Source organism: Nannospalax galili, unplaced genomic scaffold (genome assembly GCF_000622305.1).
Source record: "Nannospalax galili isolate Female #2095 unplaced genomic scaffold, S.galili_v1.0 scaffold318, whole genome shotgun sequence".
Lineage (NCBI taxonomy): Eukaryota > Metazoa > Chordata > Mammalia > Rodentia > Spalacidae > Nannospalax > Nannospalax galili.
This window is the reverse complement of record NW_008341889.1, coordinates 4,871,710-4,890,320: the sequence shown is the minus strand read 5'-3', so window position 1 is coordinate 4,890,320 and position 18,611 is coordinate 4,871,710. Positions and strand designations below refer to the sequence as shown.

The 18,611-nt window shown below is 42.3% G+C and overlaps 1 protein-coding gene across 4 annotated transcripts in view; it reads left to right on the top strand.

Annotated features, from left to right (window-relative positions):
* The first annotated feature begins 7,678 nt into the window (after positions 1–7,678).
* Positions 7,679–18,611, top strand: part of Fryl (FRY like transcription coactivator) — a 269,494-nt gene continuing 258,561 nt past the window's right edge. For all 4 annotated transcript variants that reach the window (XM_029565713.1, XM_029565714.1, XM_029565711.1 and 1 more), the window contains exon 1: positions 7,679–7,888. The gene's annotated coding sequence lies outside the window, so the exon portion shown is untranslated. The remainder of the gene's footprint in view (positions 7,889–18,611) is intronic.

The window sequence follows — 18,611 nt, the reverse complement described above, 5'->3', positions numbered from 1 at the left end:
GGCCTTGGATCCCCTGAAGCTGGAGTTACAGGCAGTTGTGAGCTGCCTAATGTCGGTGCTGGGAACTGAACTTGGGTCCTCTAGAAGAGCAGTGTTTGCTCCTAATTGCTGAGTCATCTTTCCAGTCCCCAAACTATTTTTGTTAGTTTTGTTTTGTCTGTCTTGAGATAGGGTTTCCTATAGCCCAGGCTGGTCATTGAGCTTGCTATGTGTCCAAGGATGACCTTGTACTCTTGATCCTTCTACTTCCTCCTCCAGTTTCCTAGAAAACATTGCTTTTTAATGAATTGGCTGGGTGAAGTTCAGCACAGTACCACTTCAAAGGCTTACTCTACCACCTGATTTTGTAAGGTTGGCACACTAAGAACAGGAATGATTTCTACATTATTAAATGTCTGGAAAAAAAATCAACAAGAACAGCAATATTTCCTGATTTGTGAAACTAAAATTCATGTGAAATTTAATTTCAGTATCAATGAAGTTTTCTTGTAACAGAAGCCTAAATTCTGGTTGACTCTATTGATTTTGGTCATTTAAAAATATTATTTTTTAAATTTTTAAAAAATATATTTTATTTGTTATTTTTATGTGCATGCGTGTATTACCTGCATGTAGGTAAGTACACCTGTGTTGTGCAATGCCTGTGGAGGACAGAAGAGGCTGTCGGATCCCCTGGACAGGAGTTACGGACAGTTGTTAGCTGCCATGTGGATGCTGGGATTTGAACTCAGGTCTTCTGCAAGAACAACGAGTGTTCTTAACTGCTGAGCTATCTCTCCAGCCCTGATTTTGGTCATTTTTGTGCTCTAGCGCCAGAGTGTATTTAAAACAGAGACATATAGCCTGCAAAGCTAAACACGTTTTCTCTCTGATCTTATGCAGAAGATTTTGCCAACCCCCATGCAAGACAAAAGTATTTGGGATCTCTGGGCAACCTGTGTTCAAAATCTCGTGCAGGTGGCTTTGCTCAATTGTCAACTGTTTGCTTCTGTTGCTGGAACAAGTGTTCTATTTATTTTGCTTAGTTGGTAGGATTAATTAGAGTTTTCTTTGTTCGTTGTTTTTCTTCTCAATCAACAGACAGGAGTCCCCCCTCACCACCACAAAAAAGGAGATCAGTTAGTGTTTTTATCGTGTAACTATACCCCCACCAAACCGATTTCCCAGTTCTTTTCTGATAACTCATGAAATCCTGTCAAAAACAATAAGCTGATAGGTGGTAGCAATAACTTTAAATAAGTGCCCTCATTTTTCCTTCAACTTCCCTTTAATCCGTACAGGGGGAACAGGCTGAATGTTGCTTTCTGCCTTCTTTAAAGGATCCTATCTCTTCCCACATATAAACTCACACCTAGCAGGATAACACTTGAAAATACACAATGAAGTCTAGCAAGAGTGTAAGACCATTAAAATAGTGGCAATGGAGGCAGGTGGGGTATATATGCTTGCGATCCCAGAGTACAGGCAGTGAAGGCAGAGGGAGGCTAAAGATCAACCTGTCAGGAAATTTTGTCAAAAAAAGAGAGGGTGAGTGGGAATGTGACTAAAGGCCTTGCCTCATGTGCATGGGACCTCAAATTCAATCCCCAGTCCTGACAAAAAGAAAACAAACCCCCAGTGACAGGAAAACAAACCATTTCATCTTTTAAGTAATTTAACTTGAAAAATCTGGAAATTATCTACTATAGTTGTTTTGGGGTGCTGGATTCAATGATATTTTTAGGGCAGGTAAGACAAAAGAGATGGAACTGGATCTAGGTGTTGTTCTTTCTGCAATGGCATTGCTTCTGAAAAGCACGGAGTGGAAATCTCTAAGTTGCATAGTATTTTAATATTCTATCAGGGCAATTCAGCTATAAAGCTAATAATTAATCCATGATTTATTTATTCTTTGTTAACATTTTTCATACAGTGGATCTGTTTAGAATGGAATTCCCCCTGGGATAATAAAAGGAAAGAAAAATTGCAAAATATTAACACACTATAAGTGAAATATTGGATAAAATTATGATATTCTTGATAAAGGTATCTCAGTTAATATATGTTTTTGTTTGGTTTCAGATAGGATCTTTTGTAAGGTTGGTGTAGAATTTATGTAGCCAAGATGACCTTTAACTCCTGATCTTTCTGCTTCTACCTCCTGAGTATTGGGATTACAGAGCAATATGAGTTTCTCTGCATATATTCTGGCAGGAAGCTAGCAAGATAATTGTGATGATACTGTAATATTTACTTATTGTAGGATGAACATTTATGAAAAGCCAAATAGTTTTTCTCCTTATGAAATTATTGGGGAAGAAATGTTAAGAATATACTAATTTCTAAACCATACATATATGAGACAGGGTCTCATTTTGTAGCCCCAGTTGGCCTGGAACTCACTATGTAGAACAGGCTGATCTCAAACTTACAGAGATCCACTTGTTTCTTCTGCTTCCTGAGGGCTGAAAAACTAAACCATCTTTTAAAATAGGTGAAAAGGGATGGGGAGATGGGTCAGTCATTAAAGTGTTTGTTGAGCAAACATGAGGACCTGAATTTGGATCCCCAGAACCACATACAAAGCCAGCTGCAGGGACTGGGGAGATGGCTTGGTGGTTAAGAGCCTGGGTCTGGTTCTCAGCACCCATATTAGGTGGCCCATAACTGCCTTTAAGTCCAGTTCCAGGGGATCCAACACTATCTTCTGGTCTCTGCAGGCACTGCACACAGGTGGTGCATAAACATACATGCAGGCCAAACACACATACACACAAAAGACCATGAGCACATATGAGTTAAAGCCATGAACACATATCCATCCTAGCACTAGGGAAGAGGAAATACCTAGGCTGATGGCCAGCTAGTCTAGCTGAATCAGCAAGTTCCAGGTTTTGTAAGAGACTGTGTCTCAAAAAATAAGGTGGAGGGGCTGGAGAGATGGCTCATCAGTTAAGAACACTTGCTGTTCTTGCAGAGGACCCAGGTTCAGTTCCAGCACCCGCATAGGGAAGCTCACGATTGCTTGAAACTCTAGCCTCTGTGGGCTCCTGCATGCATGTGGTATGCATAAACTCATGCAGGCAAACTTACATAAAATAAATAAATCTTAATAAAATAAGGTGGAGAGAGAGAGAGGAAGACATTCAACATTGACCTCTGGCCTCCACATGTACATGCACCTGTATACATATATGCACACACATGAATTTGTACTCACATATACACCACATACACACACACACACACACACACACACACACACACTAAAAAGTAAAAAAATAGGTGGAATGAAGCCTCAGATCAAGCAATGTGAAGTACAAAGACTCTTCTCTAGTCTCAGAGATCTGTGAAAGACTTCCATAATATCGTTATTTAATTCAAAGAAATTTGATTCTGAAGTTATGACTTCCCAATCTTTGCTTTTAAAAAATTCTTATTCATGGGCCTGGAGAGATGGCTCAGTGGATAAGAACACTGACTGTTCTTGCAGAAGACCCAGGTTCGAATCCCAGCACCCACATGGCAGCTAACAACTGTCTATAACTCTAGTTCCAGGGGATCCGACAGCCTCTTCTGTCCCCTGCAGGCATTACATGACATGGGTGCACTTACCTACATGAAGGCAATACACACATACACATAAAAAAATAAATAAAATATTTTAAAAATTCTTATTCTGTGGGATTGTGAGAAGAATTGACAGAAGTTTTGTGTATATTTATTGGTTTCACTTTTACTTTGCAAAGGAAAAAGTTGACAAGCTATATCAGTTGCCCATTATTCTTTAGATATTTTGCAAATGTATAAAATTAAAATATGTGGGAACCAGTGCTGCAGATTAGTTAATAAGGTAGATTTATGAGCTGGCTATGGTGGCACGTTTCTACAGTCTCAGCTACTTAAGAAGCTGAGGCAAGAGATTCACTTGAGCTCAAAAGTTTATGGCTAGCCTCGGCAACACGGCAAGATCCCATTTCTCTAAAATGATAGATTTACCACAAAATAGTAAGAAATTACATTGCTCCTAGAATGGTTTCAGGATCGGTAGGTTTTCCCCTTATGGGTTAACTTTTCTGTCTCTTATTCATCATCTCAATTAGCTGTGCATTCATTGAATGCTTGAAATTAGACCGAATATCATATTAAATGGTGTGGAGGCAAAGACACAGAAGGTTGATCTTTGACGGGATGGTGCAAGAGACAAAAATATATAACTTTCATCTTCATTGTGATGCTTATAATCACAATAGTACACATGTGATAGGAAAGAGCAGCATAAAGAATAAATCAAAGAAGGGGGTCCAACCAGGGACGACCTCATAAGGAGGAAAAACACCTGTACTAGCCATCCATTTGCTAGAAGTACAGAAAAGTCCTTCAGACAAGGAAAGAGGGAAGAGGAAGGCCACACAAAGGGTACCTTATGTCCATGGCTTTGAGGCTTGAACATCAAATGAGGAGTGATCAGAGAAGAAACTTGAGAGGTAGCCTGGAGTCAGATTATAAAGGGACTTGCTTTGTCAAGGTGTTTAGATGATACTCAGATATGCCTAAAGAAATCCCTGAAGTACTTTAAGTAGGACAGAATTGGAAATCCTTTTAAAAATGTAGTCCTATCCTCTTTCTGTCTCAGCAAGCAAAATAGACTGAACACTTTTTCCTTTTTACTGGTGATTAATAATGTTTGAATGATACTCTCAATGTACATCAGTTATTTTACAAGGAAACACAAATATAGAAAGCAGAAGCATGAGCCTTCCATGGAAAAACAAGAAAATAGTCCCAGATGTTTTGTTGTTATTTTTAAAAGTATATATTTTAATTTTAAAGTTAGTAATTATACATATTTCTTTGGCTACAGCGTGACATTTCAATACATGATTAGAATATGAGAGGATCAGTCCAAGGTAATCACTATGTCTCTTCAGACCCAAATCATTTTTTGGCAGGGGGGGGGAGCATTCAAAATCTTCTAACAAAATCAACTTGTACTAACCCAATTGTGCAATGAAAGTCATTCCTCCTAGCTGGGTATGGTGGCACATGCCTATAATCCCAACACTTGGGAAGTGGAGGCAGGAGGATCAGAAGGGGAGTTCAAGGTCGTTCTCAATTATACAGTGAGTTTGAGGCCAGTGTTTGGGCTGGAATGTACTAAATAAACCTAATGTGGTAAAGTGCAGAATACTTGTAAAATAAACTATATGTGAAAGGTGGTGATTTCAGTAGTCAGTTAAGTATAAGAAAGAGAATCCCAGGTAGTTGTAGAGTGCCTTGGGGGTAAGAAGTGTGCTAGTACAAATGAGGACAATACCAAGCTGGACCTCACCTCATAAAGTAAGTGTTCTAGACATAATGAAAATATTGCCTAGACTTGAACAAAAGCTGCAGGTGTCTAAACATCTAAAATACTAGGTGCTTTTATCTTCAGAAGATTGTATTATATATTAGAAGAGTCTTACTATACTCTAACCTGGAATATTAGATAGAACCCAGGAGACTCAAAGCTCAAGAGTTTTACTAAGTGCTGGGATGAAACTCAGTGGTGCAGTGTGTACTTAACATACACAAGGCCCCAAGTCCCACCCCTAGCACTGAAAAAGAAGAGAAAACAAAATGCAAAGCTTAAGAGGAGGAGCCTGCAAAAAAAGAAAAATCATGTATGCACACACATAGGTGTATAGGTGTACATACAATCATGTATGCACACACGTAGGTGTATAGGTGTGCATACAATTGTCCATAACTGCAGGTTCCTTTTCTTCAGATTTAGACAATTTTGGATGGAAAATATGGAGAATGGGGGATTTAAGTTACTGCTGGCATGTACTATGTAGTAAATCCTACCATGCTTGTGTAGGTACTGAACATGTGCAGATGTTTTCTTCTTGCCACTATTCACTAAATGATACACTGTGATAACCATTTGCATAGCATCAACATCACATTGGGTATCAGAAGCAATCTAGAGATGGCTTACAGTCTGTGAGAGGATTCTGCATGTTATATGTCAGTGTTATGTCACTTTATATGAGACGAACATTGGAGGATTTGGGTATCCTTGAGGATGCTGGAAGCAATTTCCTTGTAAAAATGGAGAAATGACTGTGTATAGATGGAATGGGGGGGGAGTTAGAGGTATTCAATAGGTACTCTGCAGTATTAAATGTATTCGATAGACATTTGTGAAGACCATATAAACTAGCTGTTTTCTCCTCCCTCCACCAGTGACATCTACATTACTAGCAGCCGGCTGTAACTCAGTGGCAGACTGCTTACTTTGCAGGGACGAGGCTCTAAGTTCAATCCTCGGTACTGCAGAAAACCAAACAAAACACCAAACGATCCCCCTGAAACCCGAGAGTGTTCCTTTCTCTCACTGCGCCTCTATTTTAATGGGTATCCTCATAAACTCTCCCCTTTTAGCCCAAAGAAAGCTTTATCTGTTAACGACTTACGTTTCTTTTTTATCCTTTTCTGGCACTAGAGTCGCTTCTAGGGGACCTCTGAGCACAACCACTTTCTTTGTGCCACTGGATTCCACGGTACCACTGCAAATGTACTAATGCCCCGATATCCATAGTCACTCAAAGTCCATTGGCAAAGAGAGAACTCAATCGCTTGCCTAATATTGTCCCTGGGTCCCAAAGCCATAACTGTACTCAGTTTTCCTAGAAACAACCCTTTCGCTTCTTACAGGTCTGATGGGAACCCGATGCTATGTTAATGCAGACCCCGAGGTAGTCACATGATCTTTCCTCTTTCAAAGCGCTAGGTTCTGAGGGGGACGTGTTTTCTCCTGCAAGGTGCTACAATCCTTCAAGGAATAGCTCTCTGATGCCCGCTTGAGTTTAATCTGGGATGTCCTTCCTACATTAGTAGCAAGAGGAATGAAGCCCTACACCTTGAGATCAGCATCTTTCCAAAAAACTAACAGCTCCCACGCAAACGCCAGAACGACACACAGGACGTGACTTAAACGTAACTTCTAATGGAAAAGACTTAAACACTACTGGATGAACGGTTGCAAGGCAAACAAGGAAACTTCTAGATTTGCACACACCTTCAAGAGCTCTTCCGGGTGCGCAGTGCCAGAGAATCAAGGGCGTGAGTAGACAGTGAGAACTCGAGTACTCTGAGGACCGAGTGCTAGGAGTTCAGGTATTCACTGGACTCCAGGACTGGATTCGCAGATCCCACAGTTAGTGACGTGGGATTAAGATTTTGCATCCTTCTCCCTTTCCCGCTCTCCTCAGTCTAGGCTGTTTGCCCTCCACCCCTACCAACATTTAAAGGCAAAGGCGCTTAGAGGATGCCAAAGTAGAGAAGACTTCGCGACTGTCTTTCTCAGAGCCGTCCTCCCAGAGCAAAAATGGGAAAGGAGCGTGCAGGCTAGCCCCTTCCTTGCCCAATCAGGTGCACAGGAAGATGTGTTTCTACCAATAAAAATAAAGTTCGCTTTCCGGAGGCGGGAGGGTGAGCCTTGACTGCCAGTTCTCCAAAGCAACGTTGGAAGCGAGGACAGAGAGTGATTGGAGACAGGACCAACCCAGGGAGGGGGGCGGGGAGAGGGTGGGGGTAACTCTGAGCGGCGGCCGGGTGGGCTAGTGGAGAGCGAGGATGGCTGTTCCTGTTGTAGAGGCTCCCTCCAATCAGAAGGGCGAGAGGGTAGGCGGGGCAGGGAAGGGGTGGGAAGAGCTCGCAGCAGCGCCGGGCGCCCGTCGGGCTCGGGGAGAGAGAGAAATCCGGTTAAAATCCGAGTCGGAGGGAGGCTTAACCACGGATCTGTCCCGATCGGATTATTCCTTAAAGGGGACACGCCATTGTCAAAGAGAACGGAGCCTGGGGCCCGGGGGCGGGGAGCGGCGGCCGAGGAGCGAGGCAGCTGCACTGGACTGGGGACCCGGTAGGTGCTGCCAGGGCAAGACGCTTCATTTCACTTTCTCTTCCAGCGCGGGGGCAAGGCGATGGGATGCCCGGAGAGCCGCGGCCGCAGGAGCCCGGGTGCCCGGCCCTGGCCCGGCAGCCCTTCCTGCTGGGCGCCAGGAGGGAGGCGGGCCAGGTGGCCGGTCGGGCAGACTCCTAACGGACACAGCCGCGGCGAGGTGCCGGGATCAACTGAAAGCCGACCGGAGCTCCGGAGGATCCGTGGGGAGCACCGCGTGCCCGGCCGTCCTGCGCGCCTCCTTCCCCGCCCGTGCCCGGCTGCAGGCGGCGCGCGCCCCGCTCTCCACGCGCGCTCCCGGCTCTCTGCGCGCCGGGCTGCGCTCGCACGCCTCCTCCTCTACCCGCGGGACCCGCCCAGCTGCTGACGGGCGGCGGCTGGATGGAGGCAGGTCGGCGGCCGCAGCTTCCCCTCCCGGCCCGCTGGAGCGCGCAGCCGGCCGCCCGGAGCAGAGGCAGAGGTCACCGGCCCGGCCCCTCATTGTCCGCTGTCCTCGCGCTCCTCTCTCCGCCCACTGCCCGCGGTGCTGGGGCGGGGTGCGACCCGGGCGACCCTCCTGCTGCACCCGGAGAGTCCGCGCATCCCTAGACCCCAGCCCTCCGCAGCTAGAGTCGGCCCCGAGCACCCCGCAGCCGCCGCCCCGGCCCGGCCTCCGGGACCCCGCAGCCCCTGTTCCCGGTAACCGAGCTCTGCCTTCAACTTTTCTCGGCCGTTTGATGGAAGCTGTTGCTTCCGGGCGGCAGGTTCTCAGGGCAGAGTCTCGTTTCCTGGGTCTGGAGAGGCCGATTTCTAGGGCGACTTGGGGCTTGACGGCTGCGGGTCTTTACTACGGTTCCAGCTTTGTCCCTCGTCACCCCGAATCGCATTTCTTGCACACTTGCAATGAGATGGAGCCACTAACCTCTCCCCAGGCCGCCGTTTCAAAACACTAAATACGGGGGGGGGGGGATCTGGTTGAGATGCAAGAGCTCTATAGACAGAACCGAATTTGCCGTAACCTTTGAACTACGGAAAGTATTACCCGGACCCGATGTCTGGAGCTCGTTGGAGAGGGTAGAGGGAGAATACAGCTGGGCAGGTTGCCAGGGACTGTAGGATTGGAGGAAAACAAAACAAAAAAAAAAACAACAAAAAACAGTAAAAAAACTTTTGATGGAAATAAAGTTGGTTTTATAAAGTGCATCTCTGCCTAGCCAGGTACCTTCGGTAAAGTTGATTTCTCCTATTCAATTTGTAGGCGTTGTAATGACTAACAGGCATTTGCTTTTACTACTGGGAAAGCAAGTCGGAGGTCTTTGCACTGCGAACATTATTCCCGTGCTATGCTTGTCAATACTTGCCGCAGAAATCATAGCTTGAAACAGCACATCCTTTCTTAGAGTCCTTATTTAGAAAAGAATGTTTTCATAAGCCTTCGGTTTTTGACAGTTTCTTGTTGAACAGTCCTTAGTAGAGTACTTGCAAGCCATAAGTTAGTGCCTCATAAACAAAGTAGTATTGGGGTTTCATTCTGTCCGGTTGGTTTGCTACTTAGTATCAAAAGTAGAGTTCCATTCAGTGTTGTTTTTACTGTTACAATACTTTGTAAAATCACTTTAGAAGAGTTACTTAGAAACACCTGGCCTAGTTTTGTTTTTAAAGGCAACTCAACAAAGTTGTTCATTGATTAAGCTACTGTCTAGGAAATTGTGAATGAACATTTAAAGTTCCCAGTCTCAGTAGCTGTAATACAGAAACTATTTGGGAAACAAGTCCCCGATTTCAGACATTAATGCTTGACAGAGAATTCTTTTCTCTGTCACAGAGGTTAGGAAATAGTTACAAAAAGTTACCTTTTATAGCCATTTTGGAGCTATGTGGCATTGTTGCACCTTATTATTATTATTTTTTTAATTTAAATCTGTGGTAACAATAGCAGACAGGTGTCTGGGCACAATCTTTCTTGCCATCTCATTGTAGGAAGTAGCTGGTTAAATTTTTTTTTTAATTTCCCATTATTTGTTTATCAACTTATTTAAACAATAGAATTTCTGAATTTTGAGCACATAAAAAAAGAAAATGTTCAGAAAGAATTATCTTTGAAATGCCTAAGCTGCATTTCCTGGACAACATTTGTTTTTCTGGTGTGTTTTCCATATTTTAAACCTACTGGGTTATATATACATATTCCTAAGACATTTCTTGAGTCTTAGACTGTGCTTTGAGAGCTGAGACTGCCTACCATTTCTGTATCGATCCAGTACATAATTGCACACTCAATAGTGTTGTCTTAGGTCTCTGTGATAGAAGCAGATACTATTGTTGAAATACTTTTTTCTTTCTTTTGTCAGTATTGAGGATTGAACCTAGAGCCTAATGCATGCTGAGCTATATCCTCAGACCTGTTGAGATAGTCTAAATAACAAAACTCCAATGCTAGGAATTGAACCAGAGCTTCGTGATGCTACTAGGCAAGCACTTTACCACTGAGCCACAACCCTCACCCCTGCACCCGACCCACACCAATTTTTTTTTTTTTTTTCGGTCTTTTTGATACAGGGTCTCCTGTAGCCCCAGCTGTCCTGGACTCACTATGTAGACCAGGCTGGCCTTGAACTCACAGAGATCCGCCTGCCTCTGCCTCCCAAGTGCTGGGATTAAAGGCATGCGCCATCACGCCCGGCCCCAAAAAATTAAAAAAAAAAAAAAAATTTGTTTTCTGAACAAATTGCACCAAAGAACAAAAGGTTGGGACAAGGGTCTGTTAATCTAGATATTCTTTGTTGGTGCATACAATTGTGATCCAGCTTCAAAATACCTGTTGTACAGTTGTCTGTTCTGATGGTAAATCCTATATGGCAATAACTAGACCTAGGCTTGATCTGCCGACAGTATCTGTTAAGTACCCATATATTTAAGGAGTGTTATAGGGAGATAAGTGGAAATGGACGACAGTCTTGTTCTCGGATGTATTCAGTTTAACGGAGAGAGTCAGAATTCCTCATCATAGGAAAAATATGGGGGTGGCTTAGTGTACCAAGTGCAGTCTAACAGCAGCACAGGCATCATGCTGCCATTGGAAGGAACACTGGGTGGGAAGAAGGAACTTGAATGCTGAAAGGTTTCATGACTTTAGCAGTTTTCATTGTATATATTAAAATATTTTATGTAAGATATTTTGGAGGGTGGCCTGGCTATATATGTTACCACTTTAACTTTTAGTACATATATATTTTATATATATATAAACTATTTTGGGGGCAACAAAGCTTGGAGCTGTGAATTTCAGCAGTTACCCTGCAGGATGGGGAGGTCTAGTACAGTGTCACCTTGCCTTCAAATCTTCCTCTGTCCTCCTCATCAAAGGTGATTGCTCTTGTCTTTTGTGCCTGCAAAATCCTCCTAGGGTGCAGGGCTTGTCCTGTCTGTTGGTTTAGTATGGTTATCTGTGTATTTCTGTCATTAGATTGTGGAGTTTGGCAGAAGTTGGAGACTAACTTTTTTTTTTTTTTTGGTCTATTTGAGACAGGGTCTCCCTGTAGCCCCAGCTGTCCTGAAACTCACTATGTAGACCAGGCTGGCCTTGAACTCACAGAGATCTGCCTACCTCTGCTTCCCGAGTGCTAGGATAAAAGGCGTGTGCCACCACACCCGGCTGGAGCCTAACATTTTTACTGTTGCCTAAAGTATCTTCCCAGTTTTATAACACACCAACATTCTCTAAGCATGACCTGAAAGAAGCTCAAATTCTTAGTTTATATGGAAGAAAGTATTTGGGTGTATTTAAAGGAAACGTTTCTTATCACTGAAGTTTCACAGTTCATTGGTAGTTCAGATATTAAGAGTGACCTGAAACAACATTGTTTCTTATCACTAAAGTTCATAGCTCATTGGTAGTTCAGATATTGAGTGACCTGAAACATTGCAGCTCTAGTTAGCTCTAGGTAGTCCATTCCTGTTTATTCCTCCAGATTTTCCTCTTCTGTTAATCTCAGAGCGGTCTTAAATTATTTTGCTTACTTGAAATTTTTAGAAAGTTGTGATTATTGGGAATGAGGAAAAAGAATAATTTTTATGGACTTACTATTAATTCTCCAGGCTATGTAATTGTGGTTTCTTTTTTCCTTGTTAGAACAGAAGGCTGCCCTCAGTATGTGTTAGAATGTGGGCCAAAGAATCTTTTTAAAACAACTGATCAGATGTAGTGTGTTGGAACATTTTACCTGCCCTTACCCTGTAGTATTTTTGGAGTACATGCTAAGAGCATAATATCTTGTTATTTTTTGATTCGTTTAAATCTCTAGAGAGAACTTTAAAAATTGCTTTGTGACTTTCATCTCACTCGTGTATCCCAGAGAGAAATACAGATTTATTCCCGATCACATCGCAGAAGATTTTACTCTCAATTTGAGGCTGTTGAAGCTCCGGTGTAGGCAGGTGAAGCAGGTGCATCTTTTGTTCTAGGTGCTTCTTTAAGCAACTCCAGAGGAGGAAAAAAGTTTCTCTTAAGGTTTCTAAATCTAAGCACAGCTGCAGGCCGCTTGGTAGCCTAATCAGCCAGAAGGTCTCCATTCATTAGTAAATTTGGAGATTGCACTTGCTGTGTAGACCCCCCAGGCGCCGAGGTTTAGTCTGTTATTCACCTGTTCCATTATTGTGGGTAGCTCGTCAGGAGCTCCCAGGCACCCCACCTGGATTCGTTGTATTAAACCTGTGAACCCTAGCATTGTTCCTTGGGATTGCAAACTCTGCTGTTCCCGGAGGGTAGCAGATGTCTGAAATCCTGCCTAGAGGTGTCTTCCTTTATACTTTACAGAACTCATTCATTTAAAAGAAAAACATGTTTGATTACATCTGTATACATTCATGTTTTGCTGATAGAGTAGCAACACATTTCTTTTAAGCTCAGATACTAAAATAAATAGATGCCATCATTTGTGGACTTTTTGACCCTGTCTCAAAAAGACCAAAAAAAAAAAAAAAAAACCTATTTTGAAAAATCAGTTTTATTAAAATTCAGTCCGAAGTGTTTAGCTTTTACACAGTGTCCTTCCGCACCACCATTCTTTCTCCCACTTGACCTTTGTGTTTGTAGAGAAAAGAACTGAATTGTTCAGAAACAAGGGACAATGAAGGAATGAAAATGGTAGGGTCAACCAGTTCAGGAAAACATCTGACTGAGGGTAGGCCCTATGGAGCTTGAGCATAGGGTAGCAATTTAGATTAGTCCAGATTTGTGAGGAGTTAGAAAATTTTTTTTAGAGTACTAATTTTTTCTCTACATTTATTTAACTGTTTGTGTGTGTGTGTGTGTGTGTGTGTGTGTGTGTGTGTGTGTAGGTCACAGGACAACTTGTGGGAGTTGATTCTGTCCTTTCACCACATGGGTTTAAGGATTGAACTCAGGTTGTCAGGCTTGGAGGCAAATGCCTTTATCCACAGTTCTATCTTGCCCTAGGAATTACAAAATTTATGTAATTGTAGCAGCTTTATCAAAGTATAATTTACATGCCATAGATTCACCTATTTAAAATGTACGGTTCAGTACTTTTTATTGTACCCCCCTATGTTCTGTAGTCCTATATCCCTATTTCCCGCCAGTTTTAGGCACCACTAGTCCTAGGTGATGCCATCTACATTTGTATCTTTATACATTTGTCTGTTCTGGATACTTTGTATAGATGAAAAGGAGCATTTAAACAAATAGTGCATTCCTGTGTAATTTGTTCCTATTCAATGTGTTTAACCTCTAGGAGTAGATCCAAGTGGGTGTTTTAATGATGCGTAGCTCCAAGTAAAGTTTGGCTTTGAAAAGAAATTACCTGAATCCTTTTTTTTTTTTACCCGAGCCTAGAGAATAATGAAAGATGATACTTTGCCTTAGGAAGGTCACTGGACTCATTTTGGTAATGCTTCTTTATGCTCATTTAATCATTTGATAGCCCTTCAAGTAAACAAATTTCACATTCTACAGATTGGCCCTACAGGGCAGTGCTTTAGCACATAATAATCCTGCTGCATGTTCAGCCCCTTGCCTGGGTCAAATCTGTGCTTCATAGGTTGATTGTCTTGCTGTTCATATTGGGGTAACCTGGACCACCCCTAATATGGGGACTTCAAGGTAGAAGATGCAGTTTATTTTTTGAGAGTCTTCTGGGGTTGTCTCTATTCTCTATTGATTGTAATATAATTTTCTGTTCACTTCTTTTCTTACTTCCCCTCTCCCTCCTTCTTTTGATAGGGTTTCATGTATGCCAGGATGGTCTTGAACTTGCTCTGTGGCTAAGAATAACCCTGAACTGCTTACTGGTTTTCCTGCCTGTACCTCCTGAGTGATGGGATAGACATGTACCTCCACACTTGGTTTTAAGAGGTGCTATGGGTCAAACTCAGGGTTAGTCAATTGCTCCACTGAACTATATCCCTAGTCCATTTCTTTTGTATTTTAAAGATTATTTTGAATGGCCATTTTTGATGAAACTTGGCACTTTAAGGCTGGTGCTTTCTTGATCTTTTAGTAGGTATGGACTGGACAGAAGTTTCTTACCAACTGCATCCTTTTTTAGATAATAGTAATTGTCAGATACATGTCTATTTCAGAACATTCTTAAGAGGTTAAATTGTTGAGAGTCTCTTTTTTGAAAGGTATCTGAAAACTGTTCACTTTAGTACAGCCTTATGTTTTATTTATGTTGTTTACATTTTATTTGTGTGTGGGTATGTATGCATACACATGTGTGCCATGGTGTGCATGTGGAGGTCAGAGGACAATCTATAGGAATTGGTTCCCTCCTCCTTCAACCTCCTTCAATCCTGGGGATTGAACATGGGTCATCAGACTTAGCAGCAAGCACCTTCACCTGCTGAACCATCTTACTCATCCCAGCCTCGTATTTTAGACTGTAAAATATTCATATTTATTCTTTGTTGCTTAAATGGATTTTGGTGTAAGATTTCAACCTCTTAAGACATCTTGTTCTGTTTTGTTTTGTATTTTTGGTTTGTCATCTTATTTCATGGTAACCTTTATATGTGAATTTAGTTCATTACCAAAGGATGCTGGTTTATAATTTTCAGTTTTAAAACTTCAGGTGGGTTATGTTGTGTATAGCTAGCACTGGTGGAAAATATTAGTTTGGTTGTTCCATTTGCATATCTAGAATGTCAGAGAACTCACAACAGTTCGTTTGCTGAAAAACCCCAGCCCTTCATGCTTTTATCCAGCAGCACATAACCCACTCTGTTTTTTTGGGGGGGAAACTGGTCATTTCTGAATTCTGTCTAATTTGGGGAGTTGATTTGGATATTGCTTCACTGTTGACCACTAGGCTTTCTTTGTGCTCACTGCGTTCCCTATAGGGATTCCTCTCCTATTACTCCTGTGCTTTCATAGATAAAATGACAGGTGCAGGCTGGGAATACAACCTGGTAGGCAAATCACTTATCTTGCAAGCATGAGGACCTGAGATCAGTTCCCCAGAACCTAGTGAAAGAGCTGGGCATGATGGCTTGTGTTTATAATTACAGTGCTGGGGGTATGGAGACAGGTGAGTCCTTAAGACTCTCTGGCCAGCCAGCCTAGCCCACTTGGAGATTCCCAGGTCAGTGAGAGTGTTTGTTTCAGTAAGAACAAAAGGGGGTTGGCCTGAGGAATTACACTCAAGGTTGTCATACTGTTATACACACACACACATACACATGCGTGCACACAGCAGATCGGATCATTCTGGGTGAGGAATCAGGGGGCTTCCTCTACATTGAGCTTGAGTGCTAGGCCCTTGTTATGCTGGGCTTTCCTGCTTGGAGGACTCTTTTGTCTCCAGTTTCTGGACTCTGTTCCAAGTTCATCCTCAGCTACAACCTGGGGTACCTGAGACCTTATCTCAAAAAAAAAAAAAAAGAAAAAAAAAAAAGCCTGCTCTAGAATTGAAAGTTAAACTATCACATTTGCGATTGTTGTACCACATAATCTTCTTCTGTCACTCACCAGACCCCTCCCTGATGTCCGTCTGGTGGAGCTGTTTTTACGGACACACAAAGAAAATAGCTCATTGACGCAGTGTTTGGGGACGGGCCAGCAAGCATCCTAGGGGTTCATTATCAGATGTGAAGAGCACCTGGAAGTTGATTGTATCACCCTAACAATCCGTTTCACATACGATCCATAGTATTCTGCAAAATAATGGGCTGTATGCATCAAGGCATAATAAAATGTTCATGATCTCTGAGCTAGCATATGTACTTTGGGGAATATCTTAGGCAGTTTGGGTTGCATAATAAAGTGCCACAGGCTGGATGGCTTATTAACAACAGGAATTTATTTTCTATAGCTCTGGAGGCTTCTGAGATTAGTAGACCAGCATGATTGAGTTCTGGTGAGAGTGTTCTTCCTGGTTTCAGGTTTTGTACTTCTTGCTATTTCTTGGTGGAATAGAACTTTGTAGTTCCCTTGCCTCCTCAAATAAGGCACTAACTACTGTTGGTGGGGGCTTCACTCTCGTTGTGTAGTTGTGTAGTTACCTTCAGTCAGCCCTACCTTCTAACAGAATCACCCTGGGCAGAATCAGTCAGTGTTTCACCATTCACATTTGATATTCCACTCTTACTTTTTTTTTTTTTTTTTTTTTTTTTTTTGAGATAAAGTCTCCTTATAGCCCCAGCTGGCCCAGAACCTTGCTATGCAGACCAGACTGGCCTTGATCTCACAATCCACTTGTTTCTGTCTCCTGAGTGCTGGGATTAAAGGCATGGACCACCACACCCAACTTACATGATTTCTTAACATGACCTCTTCATGCACCAAATCTGAGATAGAAGGTAGCACATTTTAAAACAGAATGGTATCTTTTTATTTAAAGAAAACCATGTACAGAGATCTCAAATATAAAGAGATAGAAGATGAGAGATGATTTTGGTTAGAATAGGAGGCAGGAAAAGTTTTATTTTTAATTAAAAAAATTTTTTTATAGTTTTTTTGAGACAAGTTCTTATGTAGCTCAGGCTGACCTGATCTTTCTGTCTCTACCTTCCAAGTATTGGGATTATAGGCCTGCACCAACCCACCTAACTGTAAGCCTTACTTTTTCTACATATTTTCTGCCCTCAACACACATATGCACACACATACATACACACATGCATATGTGCACACACACACACACACACACACACACACACACACACATACACACACGGTAGAAAGGGATTCAGAAACAGACCAGTGGGGACTGTGCTATATGAATCCTGGTTTTATTGGTTCAGTTCCACAAACAGTAGTAATTCTGTCTACTGTCGACCTGACATTTTGAGCTATTTAAAGTTCCTAAAAGAGCTATACATAGCCTCAGATTCCTCATGTATAAAATGGGTATAAAAGACAATTCCCTGCAGAACCATTCATAGAGCCATTGTGAGGACTGAATAAGCCATAAACGAAGCTCATGACACAGTAATCATGATCAGAGTGAAGGTCCTCCAGAAATGTCCATATAGCAATCCCTGGAACCTTTGAATGCATTTCTTGGCAAAAGAGAAATAAGGGACCAGCTGACCCAAACAAGAGGTTATCTTGTTTGTAAGGTGGGTCTGGTGTTGTCACAAGGTCCTTTAGAAGTGGAAGCAAGAGGCAGAGGGTCAAAAAAAAGCAAGAGACTAGCATGGCAAGGGTTCAAAGCCATGGTTGACTGTGAATGTGGAGGGGGTCGTGAGCCAAGGAATTCTTGACTGTTTCTATATACTGTCAAAGGAGGAAAATCGATTCTCCATAGAACTTTTAGAAAGGAACATGACTCTCATGACACCTTGAGTTTTAGCCCCGTGAGACCAATTTTGGGAGTCTGACCTCCAGAATAGATACATTTGTGTCATTTTAATTTGTTGTTACTTATTTAATACATGGTACTTATTTAATATGTGGTAATTTGTTGGTACTTATTAATACATTTTAGGAAATGAATAAGCATTTTCTTTCTTAATAGAATCTGCTTAGCTTATTCCTCTCCCAAACACACTTTTTCTTTTTGTTGTTCACTGTTTTCTTCACTTGAGTCCTAGCATTCTGTCCACTTCAGACACCCTTCATCTGTGACCTTCATCCTCCACACAGCCTCCATCTCATCCCTTCATCCTCCACACAGCCTCCATCTCATCCTTTCATCCTCCACACAGTCTCCATCTCATCCCTTCATCCTTCACACAGTCTCCATCTCATCCCTTCATCCTTCACACACCCTCCATCTGGTACCTTCATCCTCCACACTCATTACCTTCATCTCTTCCTGTCTTTCCTGCTGTGTTGGGAGTTATCGTATTTGGGGGAATCCTTTGTTTGGCACTGCTTGCCTTTCAGTAACCACACTTCCATCCTCTGATGAAGTGGGCAACCTTACATGTCTGCAGGAGTTGTGAGCTCCATTGTCACCTTGACTCCAGTGCTTTAGACTCAGGTTATCATATGTGGGATGGATTACTGTATTAGAGTACAAGCCCTTCATAAGTATCATGAGTTATGATACTTAAGATGAAATTAGAAAGGAATAGAAAGAGTTGTTCCCTGAAGGATCCTGTTGCAAACAATTGATAAATCATTAAGCCATCAACCAGCAAAGAATAGGAAGCGCTGGGTGACTGAGTGAGTGAGCTGTGAGACTGTAGTCGGTTTCATGGAAAGGTGAAGTGGGGAGGCCATTTCAGACTGCAAGGTCCC